This window comes from Phoca vitulina, unplaced genomic scaffold (assembly GCF_004348235.1).
Source record: "Phoca vitulina isolate PV1807 unplaced genomic scaffold, GSC_HSeal_1.0 scaffold80, whole genome shotgun sequence".
In the NCBI taxonomy this organism is placed as follows: Eukaryota; Metazoa; Chordata; class Mammalia; order Carnivora; family Phocidae; genus Phoca; species Phoca vitulina.
The window spans coordinates 5464090-5482908 of NW_022589783.1; the positions used below are offsets into that span (position 1 = coordinate 5464090).

Consider the following 18819-nt stretch of genomic DNA (forward strand, 5'->3'; position numbering starts at 1 on the left):
TGTTCGCAGAGACATTCAACCCAGAGCTGGTGGGCGGGACCGAGACACGTGTGAGAACCTGGGTTACTCCCACCAGGGAACCAGCTTGAGCACCTCTGTGAGTTGGGGGTTGGATGACTGCTTTCAGGTACAGCACAGAGCCCCTTCTCGTGGAAGAAAGGGTTTGAGAATCAGGGTACTCAGAAATGGATTGGGGCCCGATCAAGGAGGACTCTGAAGCAAGGTTGCCAGGTTTAGCAAATAAAAATATTAAATGACCAGTTAAAGTAGAATTTTAGATAAACAACGAAGAACTTTTTTTGTATATGAGTATTCCGTGGACCATTTGGGAAAATTTACAGTAAAAAAAATCCTTCACTGTTATCTGAAATCCCAATTGAACGGGTGTCCTGCCTTTTATCTGGCAGCTCTACCCAGAGGGCACCCTGAGGGAGTGAGGACTTCCTTCTGAAGGCGTTGGGAAGCTGCCATGGATGCACTTGATGCCCTGCCCCGCGCCCCCGTGGCTCACCCAGAGTTCATGGAGCCTTGCTGGACAGCTCCACTCCACGCCACAGTTTGCCTCTGGGTTTCTTGAAGGACTCCTCTTGGATGGTGCCAGTTTGCTCAGCCCCGGTGCAGGCTGGGTGGGAGTGAGGGATTGGGATTATGCCCTAAGGGGCAACCCTCAGCCAAGGAGGGATGCGGGTGGGATGGTGCTCCCGCCTCCCCATTCCCCGGTGCCGTATGTTCCACAGGAAACCCCGGAGGGTCCCAGCGGTGTCCAGGAATGGTTGCCCACACTGGTGTCCATTCATTAATGTACCTTACTGGCTCATCTGGCTCTCCTGCCTCATTCCCTCACTGCCTAGGATAGACTGCTGAATCTAAGTCAGCGTCTTGCTGTCTTGGCCGGGGGGGGGATTCCACATTAAGAAGCAGTTAAAGGTGATGAAAGCAACATCAGGAGAGTTAGCCCCTGGAGCAGAGCACAAAGTGGCTTCGTGGAAGGAGGGCTAGTGGCCAGTGGACCAACTCAAATGCTCTTGCAAATATCCAGAGATTAGAGTTTGAGGGGCTGAACACAATACTGATAGGAGCAGATTGGTGAGGGAAGACGTGAGACATTGGAGGGAAGGGTGGATGAGCGGTGTGCCTGATGGATGGGGAGGAAGCCACGGATTGAGTTAACCTGATGGCTTCAGGGTAGTTGGTATAAGGAAGCAAGGGAGAGGTGGGGAGTTCAGGCCCAGCCATGGTGAATCAAAGGGGAATCGTCCACTTCCTCAGCCCTAGCACCAGCTGATCTCTGATGTCCCGAGAAGGCCATTTCCAAGGATGTTTGGGATTCTGAGGAGTGGCTCCTGAGACACCATGGCCCTGGCAGTCCTGTGGGTGGGTCATTGGGTGGCATCCAGTCCACCAGCAGGGTAAAGGCTTTCCGAGGTCTCTAGTGTGTCCACACAGCTTGTCTATGCACTGAATTGGTTCAAGTCCCTTTTGGACACAATTGGCCTCAGTCTCTACCCCCATATCTGGTGCATAAACAGAACCATGACCTAGGGTGTTGGGTGTTATAACCCCTGCAGACCTCCATCCCAGGCTCTGATTGTCTTAACCATCTTTACCCTCCTCCCTACCAAGAGCACCTGCTGTGCCCTGAGGCACCAGGAAGGAGGAGTCCATTTTAGGGGAGGCCCTCCGGCCTACGGGCTATAGCAGGTCATGGGGACTTGGAATCAGCCACTACAGTAACTGATGAATTGAATTTCATCGAAGGGAGAATGGCCACTGGGCCTAACGGAGGATGAGGCCTGGCTTGGTGTTAGCTTCTTTCTTAGGTAGCTGGGATCACCTTTCTGGGAAAACGCTCTCGGGTCTTGTCAGGGGAAAGGGAAGGTGGGAGGCAGGAGAGGAAGCAGAAGGGTGAGTGTGGACTCCTCTGAGGTTGCACTGGGCCTTTAAAGGAACGGGATGGGCGCCTTGTTTAGAGTCACTGTGGGTTGGCGCCTTGCCCTGGTTCTCTTCCCTTAGCCTTCATCCCGAATGTAAAGCAGGAATAACAATGAAGGTGGTGGGAATGGTTTTGGAAAATAGCTCTTTAGAAGCCTAGCTGGGTGTGGCATTCAGCCAGAACTTTGCCAGACACTGATGGCCTGAGCAGGGGTGTTCTTTTCCTTTTTTTTCCGTCTCAGAAGAAATACCTTCCCTATTAATGCTGAAATTCATATATCGCAGCTGTATTTTACTTGATGACTGTTGGTCAGCATATTGTGGGTCTTTGGAACTGTTGACAAGCCAGTGACAGAGCAGGAGGCCACAGGGGAGTGGAGGGCTTCAGAGAGAAGGACGCTGCAGGAGCCTGTGGGGACACTGAGGCAGGCACAGAGGAGCTCGGGCTTGAGGCAGTGGCCCAATATTTACCACGGACAGGAGGCACATTTCCCTGGGCCTCTCGGGAGTGGTGCTCCAGAAATCCTTCACAGTCACTGTAGACAAACTAAAAATAGAGCCAGGAGTAGCTGGCTGGTCACAAAAGGTTGTGGAGACACCACTTGGCTTGGACAGTCCTGTCGCTAGTGATGACTTTGCCCGTGGAGTCCCCAGAGGGAAGCCTCGCGCTGCTTGAGACCTGGCGCCCTCCACACTGCAGGGGGGCCTGTGACTTCCATCCAACCAGATCCACTCTGCCCAGGGACTCCAGAAAGGAGGGGGGCATGGTCCGACTGCAGGTTGGAATGGGAGCTGTCCTGCTGCCCCTTGGGGCGGAGGACCGCGTGCCCTGAGTGCTCACTACCTGTGGTCACATCACCAAAACACCCTGGACTGAGCCTCAGGGAAAGGAAAGGGGTGCTATGCAGGATAGTGGGGGCATCAGTTTTGATCTTAGCCTTGACCTTGGTCAGTTTCTACCCCTTGAACAAGATTTGTGGGGTGAGGGTTTCAAGCAGGGTTTTTCAAAGTGGGGTTCCTGGACCAGCTTAAGTCCAAGTACCCAGTGTGTGTTTGAGATATAAAATCCTAAGTATCAGCCCAGACCTACTGAATCAGAACATCTGAGGAGTGGGACCGTGGTTCCATGTTTCTGATAAGTTCTCCAGGTGCTTCTTATGCCTACAGTGATTTAAAAACAATCAGGTTCCAACTTCCCCAGTGTTAATACTAATCTGTTTCTTCTGTCCCTGTGAGTTTTTCTTTCTATCTGTTTAGGTATCCATTCATCCATCTGTCCATCCATCCATCTACTGACGTATCTGCCTTTCTATCTATCCATCTATCATTATCTACCATGTGCACTTTTTCAGCTGTCATTGAGATGTCCTTGGCTACTAAACATAGGATCCTGCTGGCTTCCAAATAAAGATGAGAGCCTGCATCAGCCCCCAGCCAGGGTAGCCCCGTATGGGCCAGCAGTTAGGCCACACTGCAGTGTTTCTTGATTCAGCCCTCTGGCGCATCTTGGGTACCCTGAGCGTAAGCTCTTATAGAGCCCAGAGTATGATATCAGGACCTTCAAGCTTCAAGCCAAATTCCTCGATGATGGAGCCCCTGGAACTGTCCTGTGGCTCCAGGGTTTGTCAGTGAGGACTGGGGACACCTCCATAGCTCGCAGGATATGAAAATGGCAGACTGGTGAGTGCCTGCCCTCCAGCCTCCCAACGCGTGGGCAGAGCACGTTGGCTGAGTGCCAGTAAGGCGTAGTCCAGCCCTGAGCCTCTGGAGGGAAATGGCAGGAAGACAATGGATAGAGAAGTCCCCTTCTTTGAAGGCTCTACCCTGCAGAGTGTGCACGGATCTCCACGGACCAGTTCTAGTGATATAACCACAGCATGCACAAAACTCAGGGATTTGCTGAATCACCATTCCGTGCCTCGGGGTGTACCCTAGTGCTGGGATGTACCCTTTTCTTGTCCTCTTGTCCCCACTTTACAAATAGCCCAACTGAGAACAAGCGCATCCCCCATGGTTGGATGACATGGGGAAGCGGAATGTATTCTTTATTCTAGCCTAGCCTTCCTGTCCGGTTCTCACTCTTAGTACCCATCAGTGGAGGGGTTCAAGACCCTCGTGCAAACCAGACTCTGACTACTGCCTAGTGCCCTAATGACCACTACTGACATCATGGATCATTATTTCACCCAAAGGACATCTCTAGTAGTCAGGTAGCAAAGCCGGAAGCAGCCACCCAATATAGTTTGTGTGCTCAACATTGCATCTTTCCACACACCACGTTAGGATTCTCGTTGCTTGATAAGTATCTCTCCCTGCCTGTATTTTTTGTTTTTGGGGGGTTTTTTTTAGTTTTTGAGCTGCCCTCTTCCGATGAACCCCAGCAAAGCTATGTTCTATGGTTAATCTCCAGCCAGGGGTTACACTTCTGGGTGTCCTAACCACTCGATGGATGGGAGGACCATGGAGGCACTTTGTACTTGTGAGTACCTTCTCGCCCGCTCAGACTTCATCCCGTGACTCCTAAGTCGGTTTGTATCCCCTAAAACCATTCTGACAAATACATGTGCTTTTAGATGATGCTGTTTCTTGACTATTTTCTTTTACTTTTCCGGTTTTCCCGTTTTGATTTGTTCAGTTCACGGCCGACGATGTTCTGTGTCTGGGCACCATTTTACTTTTATGGGGGCGACTCAGGTTACTGAGCAGGGCAGTGGACACTCCTCAGACCTGGGTCAGGATCCGGTGCTCTTTTCCCCATTCTCCTCCAGCTACCCTCCCTCTGACCCTGAACAGTGAATATGATCGCACACGAAATACCTGTTGTCTCCTCCTCCTTTCAAGCCGGTGGACCAACCCATCTTGAAACGCCATGACACCAAACCAAATGTCAAAATGGTGTCAAGTCTTTTAAAATGTAGGACAAAGGCCAGTGAGATGCTGAGCAAGCAAGAGCTGAGGCGGAGTCCTTAATTTGCTTGGTTGGCTGCCTGTGATCTTGCTCTGAGGTGGGCAGAGGAGACCCATGAGAGTCAGGCTGTGTCCCTGAGGCTTGATCACGGGGAACCCTTAGAGACCCCACTGCAGAGTGTGTGCAGTGGAGCAGAGGAAGTGGTTGGATCTTTGGGGGCCCTGCGGGCCCTCCAGCCGGTGTAGCCCGAAGTGGAATGGTTAATCCCAATCTCACTCTCTCTCTCTCTTCCACTGCCTACTTTGAAAATAATTTGATCTCCATTCCTTTCCTTCCTGTTGACAGGAAAGCCTTCTCTGCCAGCTCATGGCTTGTCACAGACCAATCAAATACCATCCAGGCTTTGGGGTTTCTGCCAGGGCCTCTGTGTTTTGGTATACTCTGACCTGGCAGCGACATTGTTGGTGAATGTACCAGAAAGACCAGTTTGCTCTTGGTAACCCCCGGGGTCCAGCCTTTTTCCCATGAGGCTGAGCTGTGAGAAGCCCTGCAACTCTGTTACCCTCCTCCAAGGGAGGGGGAGCACAGCGGGGGCTGGGCCTGCTGCAGGGTGCAGCTCAGGGCAGCCCCAGAGTGACCCCATTTGTGCCCGGTAGAAGGTGGGGGGTGCATGCAGGAGGAAGGATGCAACCGGGCCAGGGAAGAATTTAGAAAGTGGGACGCCAACTTCTCCATTTTGAAAGAAAAAGAGGGCTGGGGAATTGCTGGGAATCATATTTATAGGTAGGCAGGGTTAAAGCTAGTTCTGGGAAACCAGTCAACTCATATCTGTTTTCCAGGTGAGGTGGTGGCCCTGAGAATACAGAGATGAACAGGGTTATGGGGTTGAATTATGTCCCCAAAAAGATATGTTGAAGTCCGAACCCCTGGTGACTGTGAACGTGACCTTATTTGGAAATAGGGTCTATGTGTATATAATTAGCCCAGTTAAGATGAGGCCATTAGGCTGGGCCCCGAGTCCAGGATGACTGGTGCCCTTCTAAGCAGAGAGCTATGTGGGCACAGACACTGAGGGAAGGTCCTGTGAGGACAGAGACAGGGATTGGAGCGGGGCAGCCACAGCCAAGGCACACTGGGGCCCCTGGAAGCTGAAAGAGGCAAGAGTGGATCCTCCCTTAGAAGATTTGGAGGGAGCATGGCCCTACAGACACCTTGATTTCAGACTTCTGCTTTCCGGAACTGTGAGAGAATACAGCTCTGTTGTTTTAAGCCACCTTGCTTGTGGCACCATGTTGTGATGGCCTCAGAGATCGAATACAACAGGGTCCCTGCCTTCGAAGCACGCTGGGGCAACAGACCGAGAACTACCAGTCGTGTTGTGGTAGAGCCAAATGAGCAGGTGCTTCGAGGGGCCAGGACACCCCAGCACTGCCCAGGAGGGTAGCCCAAGGCCTGCCAATCTGTCTTGGTTTCTGCTGTCCACCGCTCACTGACTGCATTTCTCCAAGATCTGGGTCTTGCTTCTCCTCCTCTCTGTGACTGGAAATCCTAGCAGGGTGGGTGGGACTGGGCAGGGCATCGAGAAAATGGAGGTGTAATGAGGCTGGGGTAGCAGCTCCAGGACCCTGCTTGTCCGGAGTACCTTCTCTTGGACCTAGAGTGGAGACAGGGGGAGAGGGAGCAGGCAGCCCAGCTCGGTCTCCTGCTCAGCTTCCAGAAGTCTGGCAGCTATCTGTCTGTTGGGCTGACGTGGAAACCCTCCGCCTAATTCCACGCTGCCTTGCGGCATGGGCCATGCACACAGCCTTTGGGTCATGGGCTCGAGGCTGTCATCACCTGGCCCCGTTCTTGTCTACAGCATGTGATGTAAACAAACACCCCAGAGGTTCCTCCTCCAAATTCAAGCATCCCTCAACGGGTAGTTTCATTCATAGTGGCTATGATTTACCAATCTCATTGATTATCAGATACCATCTGGGATGGCATGGTTGTCATCGGATTTAGTTAGTATTGATGGAGCACTCGCTATGTGGCAGGCGTGTACTTTTATATAAGCCATCTCTCTGTCTCAAAAACAAGCCTGTGAAATAGCATTACTCTTATTATCAGGGTTCCTAGCCTCACCATAGACAGATGAGTGTAGGCTGTCCAGGCCTCACAACTGTTCTTGCCCAGCCTGCCTGGAAAACTCCTGGTTGTGTTTTAATTGGGCTTTTGATATCTCTGCTTGGCCCCACCCCAGCCCTGGCTTCTGATGCCCCATGACCAGTCCAGGCAGCGTGAGGGTGGGAGGTGAGGACTGCTGGGTGGGATCAGACACCACCCACATGAGGGGCACACGGAAGACAAAACCCCTGGTCTGGCCAGCTGCCTTCCAGCGGTTTGCCCTTGGGGTTGACTAGGTCTCTGTACTCTTTACATGGCTTCTAAATTTTTAGATGAAGGTCATTGAAAGCAATTCTTTATCCTTCTCATCTCAAAAATAATCTGCCTTCTATAACTTCATCGGTCTTACTCTTTAGTGCTTTCTCATTTTTTCTTTAATTAACAGAGTCTTAGAATAAGTGCTAAACCAGGAATTGGGAAATCCTATGTTGGGTCTTCTGCCAAATAGCTGCAGAGCTTTCTCTTATTAAGTTAGCAGACACTTATCGAAGGCATGTTGTGTGCCAGGCACCGTGCAAGGCTCAGAGAGGACAGTTGGAACCCTTCCTTGGTAAGGCTTAGAGTCTGCAAGGAGCCTCGAGCATCTCTCACCATTCAGTTCACCTTTGCTATCAAATATCAAAACACCCTAAAACATAGTGACTTAAAACAACACACATTCACTCTTTCTCAAAGACATATAATGTACATAATAATTAATATTATATATGATCAGTGTATTGATTACATTGTTACATAATTATATATTAAAATATAGCTATAAATATAACCTAGTAACACGTTACTCAATTATAATGTGTAATAATTAATATATTAACATCTTAAATAGGTTTATATGTGACGTAATTAATGATATTATTTAATAACTAATGTTATACAATTAATACATACTTATTTTAGTATAACATATAGAAATATATATAACCTATATACGCATAACTTTTAAAAAGATTTTACTTATTTTAGAGAGAATGAGAGAGAAAAAAAGAGTGTGGGAGTTGGGGGAGGAGCAGAGGGAGGGGACAAGCAGACTCCTCGCTGAGTGTGGAGCCTGACACGGGGCTCAGTCCCACGACCCTGAGCTCATGGGCTCAGGTCATGAGGCAGACAAAAGGCAGATGCTTAACTGACTGGACCACCCAGGGGACCCTGCATAATTCTTAAATTCTGAGCATGTGGAAGAGGACTGCAGGCTGGGTCTCCCTGGGGCTCAAGCACCATCACTGTAAGGAAGCAGGGCTTCCTGAAGGCCAGGCGGGCTTCGAGGGGCTGTGAGTGAGGCAGGAGCCGCAGAGCTGGGTCCTTCCAACACCGGGCGTCTGACAGGGCCACCAAGCTTCCACTGCCTCGCCGGAGACGGGCCAGCATCGGAGCTGCTGTGTGCTCCTGGGGCGGAGCGGGCACCAGGAGAACAGAGAAGCTCCTTTTCTTGTCACTTTTCTCTTCTTTGCTTGTTAAGTGTATTTTGAGATTCCGAAATGAGCGTGGGGCACAGGTAATAGGATATTCTCAGCTCACAGGCAGAGGGAAATGCTGGGCAGTGGTGCCGAACCGGTCTAAGGGAATACCTCAGCCAGGTGACTTCCCCGCCAGGTGCCAGAGAAGGTGGGACTCACCGGGGACCCCTCATAACGAGGAGGCAGCCTGGGGGGGGGGAAGGGGCTTGCCAGGGGTCACGGGGTTGGCCAGGGGCAAGGCAGAGAGGACAACAAGGGTTTTCTCCTGGAGGAATGTTGGGGCAGGCAGCATTGACGGCTACAGGGGAGGGAAGGCTTCTGGGGAGCCACAGGCCCGTCTGCTCTCCGCCAGAGATGCCTACACCTTGTGTTAGAGCAGAAAACAAATTCAAAGCAGTTCTGTTTTCAGTGGCTCAAAACCAAGGGCTGTGGGCGGCAGCCAGGAAGCATGTAGTCCTTTCAGAGTGGGATCCCTGGCTCCAGGCTTGCAGTCTGTCCATTCGGCATCCATCTCCCTCCTTCTCTGGATGTGGCAACACCAGCTTTTGGGAAAGGCTCAATGCGAAGCTCTGTAGGCTTGGCCTGCAGACATAGAATTTACTACCATAATAAAATAATATTAAACATAGTACAACTTCAGGTCAAATGGACCTATTTGGTTATATTCCTTGTTTAATGGTGAGCTCCCATCACATGATTTTTGTTACCTTCACCTAAAAATTCAACCTCCGCTGACCTGCTGGAACATTCTGGAACTGGGATGGCCCTTCAGCATTGTCCCAGATTGGGGCAAGGGTGGCCAAACTTTTGTCTCCTTAATGAGACCACATGCTCCTCAAGGATGGGGTGCATCTACACCTTTCGTACCCTTGCTCTGGGAAACCACCTCCCACACGGCCAATTCCATGATGATGATGATGATGATGGTGAGGAAATGTAAAAAGCCCAACTCACTGGGGAAAAGAAGAAAATATGAACATTCTTGGGGCTCCTGGGTGGCTCAGTCGGTTAAGCATCTGCCTTTGGCTCAGGTCGTGATCGCAGGGTCCTGGGATCGAGCCCCGCATCGGGCTCCCTGCTCAGCGGAGGCCTGCTTCTCCCTCTCCCACTCCCCCTGCTTGTGTTCCCTCTCTCGATGTCTCTCTCTCTGTCAAATAAATAAATAAAACCTTAAAAAAATATGGACATTCTTTGAGAATCTAAATGCTTCATTAACTCTGTGAACTAATTTTGAAAAATCTGGGTGAGTCCGTTATCTGCAAATCTTATGAAAAAATAATTTTCAGGCAAACCGTGTTTTGTTGGTTCAGTAAAAGAGCAATTTTTAGGAATGTTATTATACTAGTTTTTTTTTTCCTTCATCTCCTACCCAAGAAAGTTTGATTGGGCTTTTGCTCAGGCAAATTGACTAGTAAGAGCATCATAAATATGCCAGGGTGTTTTAGGTGGCATGATAATCCTTTGATTAGAAACCAGTCTAGCTCCTAGACTGACCTCAGATGTGGAGCAAAAGCAGGGAGGGACGGGATGGTTGGCCCAAGGTCAACCCAAGGTTGGCCTCACGGCCTTCAACCATAGGAGGGGAGAGCATCCACCCAGCCCCGGGCCGACATGGACCCAACTGTCATTTGTGTGAGAGTCTCTAGAACAGAATCCTTCGCCTGAGCAGGGAAGACATGCTGGGTTTCCTCTGCTCTGTAGAAGGGTGACATGCTGAGGGGGTGTAGGTCTGGGCCTCACAAGCCAGCGTTGCAACATGCTAATGTCACTGTTTGCTCCTGTGTCTCTTGGCAGTTTCCCCATATTTTCTGAGCCTCGATCTCCTCACCTGTCAGAGGTGGGTAAAATAATATCCACTGCACAGGGCTCAGGGGAGACTGAAATGAGATACACGGGGAAAAGCAGGAAGGGGGTGGCCCAGAAATATTGGTTTCGTCTCCCCTGTAAAGGGGCCCATGGGAAAGATCCCCCTAAGAATATAGCCCGCCACCATCCCACTCCAGGTAAGACAATGTTACTCTTTTCAATGGCGGTGATTCTTAATTATACCTTAAAATGGGAACTTGTTTGTATCCCTTGTAATGCTTTGGCTAAATACATTTGCAAATTTGTTTTTGCAGATTTCCTTATTTACAGGGAGATGGTCCACAGGGCCCAGGGCCTGAGCCCAGAGTGAAAGCCACTGTGAGCCCCGGGGGCTGAGAGGTTGAGCCCTTCACTGAACATGGTTAGACCTGGCCTCTGGCAGGAACTGGAAGGCCTGGGTGGGGTTCCTGAGAGCCTGGGGTGGTGGGGTGCAGTGGACCCGGCAGGCTCCACGTGGGAGCAGAACACTGCACCTGCCTGCCTCCACCTCCTTGTGCCCCAGAGCCAACAGGGCCCATAGAGTCTCTCTGCACAGAGACAGGCCGGCGGGCTCTGGGGGTGTGAGTGCTCCGGCGGGTGAGAATAGTAGAGTCTAGAAGGCAATAAGCAACTGGCATTGCTGGGAATTGGTGTACCTGGTTTCTGTCCTCAGCCCCGTGGGGCACTTGCCATTCAGTAGGGCTTTCCTGGGGATTTTGCATCTTGACTCCAGAGGGTGAGTGTTATGGGGCTTTTGGGGGGCACTCGGGCCCCCAAGTCCTATCTCCTCTAGTCCTCAGGGGGATGGGGGTGGGCTGGGCTCTGCCTTGTGTCTTCTAGTTCATCCCCCGTGAGTTGAGACCAACACCACCTAGCACCCCTGAGACCTCGGGCACCGTGTGTGACTCTCGGGGATAGAGTCTGTGTGGCTTCTGTTTCTCATCTCCTGCTGGTACAGGAACCGACTAGAACACTCTATAGGGAGTGAATGGAGAGGTGGTAGCAGAGCCGGGGCGGGGCTGGGAAGGCCGTGGGGAAGGAGGACCCTCGTGGACGTGCAGGCAGGGAGCGGAATGGGAGGGACATTGGGTTTTAGCCAGCACTGTGTATCTCTGTCACAAAGAACAAAGGGGGGCTCTTTGCAGCCTATATTTTTGCCCTCCTGGCTCCCCCCCTCCTGGCCGAAACTTTCCGGGCTGGGGGAGCCTCACAGGCTGCTGACGACCAGTTCTCACTTAAGGGAGGGATGAAGGATCTGATGGGGAGATAGAGCCTTGACAGGGACTGGAAGGGCCCCCCGGCCCAGGTCCAGTATTCCCTGATTTTGTGATACCTGCCAAACTGCAGGTGTCCAGCCGTCGGCTGTCCCTCCCAGCCCGCAGCCCCAGGAGGCCAGGGCTAGGGGCCACCGTGGAAGGAGTCTCTGACCACATGGCAGGAGGGGGGGTCCAGCTCCAATCCCACATCCATCCGCCAGCTTTGCTGACTTGGGCAAGTCCCATAATCAGAGATTTCCCTCTGATATTGCTGATGACCTCTGTCTAAGTGGGGACCGGGCTGTTATTCACCACCCATTTTGCTTCTGGTCCCCAACGGCGATGTGCATGAACCCCCAGTGCATTCGCAGAAAGTTCTCGCCTGGAACAGGCGGGTCCAGTGGGGTCACTTTGGAAGGCCGGGAGGATGCCTTCCTCCCACGGTTCTGAGAAGGCTGATGGGGCCAGACAGGAGGAGCCCGGAGTGATCGCGCTGAATAAATGGGGACTCACTCTCTGTGAGGCCGCCCAGCTGGTGGGTGTCTGAGTGAGTGTGAGGGAGACGAGTGAAGTGTCACAAGCCACTTGGCTCTGACAAAGCAAAGGGCAGCTCTGGGGACAAAGCCTCAAGCGGGCGGGGACAGTAAGGCGGCCCAGCCACCTGGCAGGTCACCCCTGGAAAGCCCTTCCCAGCGGCTCCTGCTGCAGGTCAAGCTTCATGAGCCACGTGGGCGAAAATCCCAGGAGGGGCCGGGCCCTGCCTGCCCACAGAAGACCACGACTGGCTCCTCCCCCCCGTGGCTACTTTCTTTAGGGAATCACACATCTCCAAGGGGGGGCTCTCTGGGTCACCCCTTTTTCCACATGCGGGACTTGTGTTGAGAGGAGGGGAGGGCAGGGATGCTATGGCTTGGCCAGCCTGTGGCCACCTGCATTTGCAGCGGGTGCTGCTCAGGAACAGCCCGGTTGTCACTGTCCCCCAGGTCAGTGGTCCTGGGCGGCGTGGTGACGTCACCCACAGACCCACTGTCCTCTCCCCGTGGAAGCCTCAGGCGCCTGCTTTTTCTGAGTCTGTCCTGTGACAGATGGGAGAGGCCTGGCGTGCATCCAGCCACTCCTCAGAGGACTCTGGTTCTCTCAGTTTCTATGATCCGAGAGCTTTTGAAAACTCCCCTGGATGATGGAGGCCAGGGGCGGCTGGACCTGCCGTTTGTATCTCAGTCTTGCAGGAAGAGGATCCCTCCTCCCCTGCACCTGGACTCATCGGTGGAATTTACGTTCCCTTGGTCTTTCTGGTCCCTCAAGACACCCACGTGTCGTGGTTGGGCTCTTGGATGAGCAGACTCAGACACGGGGATGAGCGTGCGGATGTTTCCATCAGCACGAGGGGAAGAGGGCCCGAGGCATGCTCTAGTCTCACGAAGGCCTCAGTAGACGCTTCAGAGTTGTTCTGAGTTAGTCATTCATCAGATCAGGGCTGCCCGGGGCCTGGGCACGGTGGCCTCCTCAGCCCGGACACTCCTCACAAGGGGCAGGCAGCCGAGCACCACCGCGCAGCGGCTCGGCCGGCAGCCGGAACGAGCCCTTCATTCCCGGAGAGGGCTCTGGAAGGCGCATCCGGACGCTGGACCTTTTCAGGAACAGCTGAAGGGCCAGACCTGCTAGCCTGTGTCTCCTCTATCCCATTCCTTCCTGGGGACAGAAACAAAGGTCAGAGTTGTATCCAAAGTGGAAGGAGTGGTCATGTCTGCCCTGCGCTGGGCCATCCGGGTGGCATTTGGCTCAAATGATTCTCAAGGTCAGCCTCGAGAGAAAAGAAGAGAAACCGTGGCTAAGAGAAATAGCTCACGCTCGCCGAGCCGGCATGCCTGAGCATGCATGTGCCTTAGCTTACTTGAGCCAAGGGAGTAAGTGCTATTATTGTCCCCATTCTACAGGTGGGAAGGTAGGCATACAGAGGCCAGGCTCCAGGCCGGAGCTGCCTGGCACCTGAGCCCTACAGCCCCAGGGTCTGGGAGGCAAAGTGTACCCTGAGGACACGTGTAGAAGGGATGAGGGTGTTTACCTCCAGCCATCATTGTAGGCTGACTGTAGACGAATGAAACTGAAGGCTTTCTTTGGGCCTGCTGACGGGGCCCCTGGGGCACAGCTTCTCCGCGGCAGGCGGCCCCCCAGCGCCAGGCCCGCGTACCTCAGTGGTCTGCAGCAGGGAGCCAGCTGGCACGAGAAGACACGTCCTGAATGCCCCCCGGGCAAAGGAAGTGACCTGTCGTGTCCTCTTGTATATGGTGCTGTCCTTCCCCTGCCTCTTGTCTCGGCCCAGGACGGGCCCTGACTCACCTTCTTGGCCTCCGCCCCTGACCTCTCTTCATCCTCAGCAAACATCCTTTACGACAGTGACCACTCCTTGGCTACTTGAGAATTGATGGGTCGCGGGGTTTTTCCTAATGTTGCTTTCCACAAATGACCCTGGTTGGTGTCTTTGGATCCATGAAAGAGTGCCCTTGTTATCAAAGCTGAGAGACGCAGGTGGATGCTCAGGACTCAGGCTGCCCTCCGGTAGTTTCTCTTGTCATCCGTTCCCTTTTCCCCTCCTTTGCTCTATTTTCTCTCCCACTTTGTGTTTCTTTTTCATTTTTTCATTTTCTTCTGTCTCCCTGCCCTAAATCTCTTCTCATCCTTTGTTTTGTTTCTTTGGAGCTAGGTTTCACCAGGCTTGAAAAACCTGCCTTCTGACCCGATTCTCTTGCTTTGGTGACCACACCCGCCGAGAGGCACGGGCGAGCCAGGTTCCTGTGGGGACACGGCCCTGGTGCCATGGGGTTTGTCTGATGTTTCCTCTGACCGTCAGGTCACCTTTGAATGAAAGTGTGAGATACGTGTTTATGGGGCACTTTGATGGCCTCTACCACGTACTTTGTCACTTAACTCTTCATCAGTTTGGTCAGGCTCATGTTACTGCCCCCATTTTTACAGTTGGGGAAGCTGAGGATCAGAGAGACTGAGTGTTTGCCCACGAGACACAGCAGGTGAGGAAAGCAGGTGTGGTTGCCTCGAAAATCGTTCCCTGTAAGATTTCTTCTCATTCACCCTGCAAGTCCTAATGGGGGTGTGTGTGTGTGTGCAGAAGGTTCTAGAAATGCCTGCCCAGGAGCTGCAAACACCAGGAGCTGGTGTTGCCTGTCACCTGTGCGTTTCCCAAGGGCCCTTCCTTAGATGAATGGGTCTTGTAAAGATCACAACAAGGAGATTTGGGGACCTGGGTTTTCCACTACTGTATCTCTAACTAGATGAGCCCCTTGGCCCTGCTGAGTCTAAGTTGCTTGGTTTGTAAACCAGCAATAAGAATGCCCACCTGAGGGCTGTTTTGAGAATAAAATGACATCACATGAATGCCTGGCATGCAGCAAACTTGAGTGAATTATAATTATTAAAGTATCTTCTTCATTTGTTGGCTGTGATGTTGGAGAATCCCTGAGAGCAAATGTGTGGCCCGTGTCTGCCAGGCCAGGACTCGTGGCTCCGCGTACAGCGTCACTCTGGACTTGCCCTGCTTGGTTCTTCTGTAGCTGCTCTTGTTCCTACTTATAATGTGCTTTATCCTACTGCATTGCAGCAAGCTTTTGGTAATGAGACAAACTATAAATAAGTATCATTGGGTCTCGATAAAGTCTTTTTTCTTCTTCTTTTTTTTGATAAATTCCAATTAAGCAAGCAAACAAACAAATCTCCACGGGGCCCTATGCCAGGGGGAGTGTGGAGCTGGGCCCATTCCTGGTCCTTTTTATTTCTGCCCTCCCTTTTCTTCCCTCCTCCCAACCACCCCACTTCCCTGATGGCACATCCCACACGCACCGATCTTCCTGCTGTCTCCTTGGATGGTAGAGTGTGGACCCTGGGGTGTAGACAGTGGGGTGTGCGCAGTGGGGTGTGGATGGTGGGGTGCATGGACAGTGGGGTGCATGGATGGCAGGGGGCGGGGGGTGGGGTGCATGGATGGCAGGACATGGGTCATGGGGTGCGTGGCCAGTGGGGGTGGGAGGTGGAGTATGTGCAGTCAGGTGGCTGGGATCCCAGTGCCCAGTCTCAGCCCAGGAAGAGCAGGGTCCCACAGCCATCTCCAGCTAAGCAGAGAGGCTGTCCCCTGCCGGAACTCTGTCCTTTCTTGCAGCATGCCCCTGCATGTTCCCTGGTTCAGTGGGCTTCCGTGTGCATATCATATCTCCCTCAAACCAGTGGTTTGGGAATCAAAGGAGATAGGACAGGGGACTTTGATCCTTGATAGTCCCTGTGTCTAGGTGAAAATGCTCTGTCCCCTGGGACCAGGAGAGCTGAGTCCCAGCTCAGTTGTACAAGCTCAGATGGGGTCACCTAACCCCTGTGGACTTCATCCTAGGAGGCCTTTACGATGCTGTGAACCCTCAGGCTCCAACATCAGGTGCTTGTCCTTATTCCCCGTTGCAGAGGCGGGGGCTGCATGGTCGTCTCGCACAGTCCTTCTGCTCAGGGCACCCACGTCTGCCTCCATATGCCTAGGACGTGCCGGGGGACGCACACAGGCACTCGGGAAGGGCTGCATTTTGGGCAGGGGCTCTCCGGACCCAAGCCTCACACGGCCCTGGAGGAAGTGGAGGACCATGCCACCCTCAGCCTCATTGCTGGCGACACGGGCTCATGCACTTCCTGAGCACTAGAGGGTCACATGTATGCATGTGTGTGTTGTGTGTAGAGAAAGAGATTGAGAGGGTCATGTAGATACAGACATATGGACATAGACCAGGAGACAGAGAATGTCCCGGGTTCAGTTTTCTGGAATTTGCAAGTTGAATCAAACTGCTTGGAGATTCAGTTTATTTTATTTTATTTTATTTTATTTTTAAAGATTCTGTTTATTTGAGAGACAGAGAGTGAGAGAGCATGCATGAGCTGGAGGGATAGGCAGTGGGGAGAAGGAGAAGCAGGCTCCCCGATGAGCAGAGAGCCCAACTTGGGGCTCGATCCCAGGACCCCAGGATCATGACCTGAGCCAAAGGCAGATGCTTCACTGACTGAGCCACCCAGGCGCCCTGGAGGTTCATTTTAAATACGATCTTTAGAGGAATAAATGACAGTAGCCAGAGGGACAGGAGGACTTTATGATCTGAGTTGGGCACAGCAATGGTGATGTTGTGCAAGGAGAAGGGAGCTGGGGTAAAAGAAGTGGATTTTGGCTTTGGTTTTGTGGCTGATTATCAGAGTGTCCTTGGGCAGGTGGCTGGGCCTGGCCTTGAGGCCACAGTTTCTGTGTGTGTGACGTGAGGGGGCCTGGATTCTGTCATGGTTTAGGGGCCGGAAGCCATGCGGTGGGTTCTCAGGAAGAGCCTGGATTGGGAGGGGAAGTCTTGGTTTGAGTCCCATCCATCCCTTGTCATCTTCGTGCCCCGTGTCCTCGGCAGTGAAAAGCAGTTGATCATATGAGGTTCAACCAAATGAAATAACCCATATTTGACCATGTTTTTAACCTCAAGAATGATCATCTTAGAGTTCAACCTAATATCTGGTCCATCCACCGTATAAAATTGTTGAAATTGACATACAAAAAAGTATCTAAGAATCATTTTTAAACAGCTAGGACTCAAAACTGCGAATTATTTTAGGGCGCCTGGGTGGCTCAGTTGGTTAAGCGACTGCCTTCGGCTCAGGTCATGATCCTGGAGTCCCTGGATCGAGTCCCGCATCGGGCTCCCTGCTCGGCAGGGAGCCTGCTTCTCCCTCTGACCCTCCCCCCCTCATGTGCTCTCTCTCTCTCATTCTCTCTGTCTCAAATAAATAAAAAAAATCTTTAAAAAAAAAAAAAAAAAAAAAAAACTGCGAATTATTTTATTGCCAGTCCTGGCATTTTGGTTCCCCCGCCCCCTTGGCTGAAACTGAGTGTTTCTCTTCCTTTTTCTGGCTCCTGCCGCGAGGCTGGGCTACGGCCCTGCGGGTCCCACCCCCTCAGATGCGGGCCTGTGAACGGGGAGCCGCACGTGGCCAGCCCGTCAGCCTTGTCACAGCTGTCACCTATTTTTTAAAAAGTTGTCATGTCACGTCTCCCGGAGGCGAGCTCTGCAAGGGATTCCTGAAACACGGACCTAGGCCGAATTCCGGAGGCATGCAGTGTACACCCGGAATGCTCAGGGTGAAATTAAATTTAGTCCAGAGCTGGAACAAACGGTCCAGATAGCCCGTGCCTTCCTGGGGTGCCCGCCGAGGGCCGGTGTCCCTCCTCCTGCTGGTGGATGCTGAGTCGGGGCCACATGAGGTGGAGAAGAGGAGGAGCCGGGGCCCTGGCTTTCTGGGAAGGGGGGGTCAAGATCTGAGCCACTTCTTTCCCATGTTTCTGTGGGGCAGGGGTGCTCAAGGTGATGGCATTCCTGTGGGAGCCCCAGAGGGGGCTTGGGGGTGGAATCTGCCCTCCTGGGCCCTTCTTCTCATAAGCTGACCCCCGTGACCCTAATGCATCGCGACAAGTGATGGACTGGCCCTGGGCTCGGCAGTGGGATTGCAGATGTGCAGGGCGGCCGCGCTCCTGCCCTCGGGGGGTTACTCTCCTAAAGCTGCAGCCGCTCCCACCCCCAGAGGCCAGGCTCCTACCAGTGTCTTTTTAGGCACTTATCAGTCTGCAGGCTTTGGGCAGGTGTCTGGGTTCTGAGGTATCCATCCACTCATTATCAGTATTTATTGACCGTTTGCATTGAGGTGGGTATTCTAGAAAGAGGGGAAGGGAGAGGTGCAGGAGGTGGACAGGGCCTGACTTCCCATTTTGGTCTTGCCCCATGTGGGGCTCACGGGAAGGCTTCTCTGGGCTGTGTCTGTTGCTTCTGGGCTCCCGCTGAGGGGAGTGGAGGTCAGCCCCCCACCTGGGCCAACATAGGGCATGGCCCCAGTGCCCCTTCATGTCTACACCCCTGGGGAAGCCAAGGAATCTGAGGAGCGAGTGGGTTTCGGAGGTGATAGGATTGAAGATGCACTCAGTTTGCAGAAGGTAGTAATACAGAGTAAGACATTTGGACGTGAGGTGTGGAGGAGGATCTATGAAAAGTGAGGCTTCAGTGCTTCTTTCCAGAAGCACCCAGCCTCGTAATCCTGGTACCTGAGACCTCCCAGCTTAGTCAGCAGCCAGGAGCCCCAGGAATGTGCCCCAGGCTGTTTCCTTTAGGGTGTCAGGGGTTAATGGTTAATGGTTTGACAGTGATGATGAAACCAAAGTCTGTAATTTCTGCTGAACAGGGAA

General features: G+C 52.6%; 1 protein-coding gene across 3 annotated transcripts in view; it reads left to right on the forward strand.

Moving 5' to 3' along the window:
• The window catches only part of PRKAG2 (protein kinase AMP-activated non-catalytic subunit gamma 2), a 252372-nt gene that overhangs the window by 3457 nt on the left and 230096 nt on the right, over nucleotides 1-18819 (forward strand). The window lies entirely within an intron of this gene.